Source organism: Rhipicephalus sanguineus, chromosome 8 (assembly GCF_013339695.2).
Source record: "Rhipicephalus sanguineus isolate Rsan-2018 chromosome 8, BIME_Rsan_1.4, whole genome shotgun sequence".
NCBI lineage: Eukaryota > Metazoa > Arthropoda > Arachnida > Ixodida > Ixodidae > Rhipicephalus > Rhipicephalus sanguineus.
The window spans coordinates 110103762-110106123 of NC_051183.1; positions in this window are offsets into that span (position 1 = coordinate 110103762).

Consider the following 2362-nt stretch of genomic DNA (forward strand, 5'->3'; position numbering starts at 1 on the left):
ATGGCACAACACTGACATCAAACGCCTATCTAACTGAAAGAAACGTTTTTATCTTGCGGCCAGATGTTTGCCTACTAACCACTCGCGCTAGGCTGCTTACAAATCTGCATCGTCCAACTACATAGCTGCACTGAAACCTGCTAAAGATAACTTTCTTACTAACGTTATGTCGTATATGTTACAAACTAACCCAAAAAATTGTGGCGAGTCTATAATGCCCTGTCCGACAGCCATGATTTTTTAGTGACACATCCAGTAACCAGTGTCATGAGTTATTATTTAACAGCTTGGTATTGTACAACCCATTGAAGCACTTAAACCTTGAACACGCTATGTACACAATTGTGTACACCACTTGTTTTTGCTATCTGTATCAACTAGGGGCTAAGAAAGAGCGATGATATATCGAGCTTTAGATGAATTGAACCTCCTGCATAATAGATATGTCTTCATTTGACTTCATTTTGCGGTGTACTGTTGCATATTATCATTTTGCTGAAGGCCCAACCATGCTCGACGAGTCGTTAACGTGCCGCTTCTGCGAACTATGTGGAAAGTATAATTGTTCTTTGCTCAGAATGGGCATAACCAGAAAATGAACTTGCACTATATTTCTAGCCTGACATTTATTTCGATTTACGCCGAAACAGAGCATCAATGATTTCAGGATAAATAGATATTTAACGGCAACTTAATTAGGATTAGTGACTATAAAGCATAAATTAAGATGTTATGACATTGTTTTTGTCGCCATATACTACTGAGTGCCTTGAAATACCGTTGTATCTTATTTCACACATTAACAGCCAGTTCTATTTATAGGTGGCGTCTGAAAGGGTTAAGAATGGTTGTTCTCCCGGTTATGATGGTATTAACAAAATATTTTCGAAAATTGCTAGTGCTTACAGCTTCATTATACTAAAATTGCGTGCAAGAATATCGGCATTTTATGCTATGCTAGATGCGTGTAGTAGTAGATCGGAAGTACCAGTATTGGATGTTGTCACGTGTTTTATTTTAATATCATGCCAAAAACTTGTGTGGATAAAATGGATGGACCTGTCATCAAGTGGTTCTTCTTAGCCGATTTAATTCTAGTGGTTCCTGAGTGTAACGGAGCTAAGACACTTCGGTTTAGTAAAACAAAGCGATGGTTCATAGTCATCGGTATAAACGAGGCCGTTCCTTCACGAGCAATAAACAAATTATATTTACAGAGGACAAGGAAACTTAGCGTAAAGTTAGGAAGATAGCACAATACCAAGCAAAACATGGCAAAATAACACATAAATAATTAAAGGCGACAAGTTTGCATGGAGTGAGTTTCACCATTCGGTATGAAAAGAAATGGAAGCCGTTGCGGAACGGATCGCAAGTGCGGGTGGCGATCGCTGCAGATGCGTTGACTGTAGACGCGGTGGTAGACACCGGGCCCGGCGCATGGCAATGGCCAGACGCCATTTCAGCGTTCGCTAGCCAAAGCTCGGTGAAATTGAATTGCGCATCCTTGCGCTGATCCCAAAACGCCACGGCACCGGGAAAAACCTTGACGTGGTGCCAGGTGGGAGCCTACAGCGACCTTCAGCCAGGTACTCGGCTGGCCGCTACTTCCGCGCCCTGGGTACCATCTTCTCCAGGCCACGTGAGCCGTGGTCCACCGTTCGTCCTCGGAATCTCTCCCCGTTTCCTCTTCTGAATTCCCGTGAACAGTTGTCAGTATTGGTTGAGTCTCCCATATGTTTCCACGTACCACAGGCGTCGCACGTCTTCATCGTCGTACTCTTCTTACTGTTGGTACTCCCCTCACGCGCACCATCAGACTGAGCCATTATCACGATTTTTCGTTCACCCATACATGCAATTCGAATAGGCGCAATCAATGAGCAAGACACGCAAGGAAATAAACGCCAGGCCTGCGCTGAAACCGCAGCACAGTCACAGCGAAAGCTGGAAGAGCGGCGTTTCTAGAGCCTGTTGTAAGCTAGCTCTCCTGGGGCTACAATACAGGTACACTAGAAAGGTACCCACTACGCCATAAATCACAATTTCTGTGAAGTTGGGAAGCACCTACTAAGCCATTATTCGTCATTCTGCGGAGAAGCGAGGCACCAGCTACACGTCTGTAAGGCATTATGTGTATTTTTTGATGCGACGACTTATGACGATGAAGAATTATGCCTCAGCCCTTTGTAATGGGTTGGAAGCTTTAAACGGCCCACCAGTTATGTAATTTGCATTGGGTGACTCCCGGTCGCTATTTCCCTCTCCCGTCATGCTGTATAGCATACGTTGACGTGGGAGAGAGACGGGGGGGGAGGGGCGAAGAACTTTACTGAGACCCCAAGGAAATAGATCATGCGCT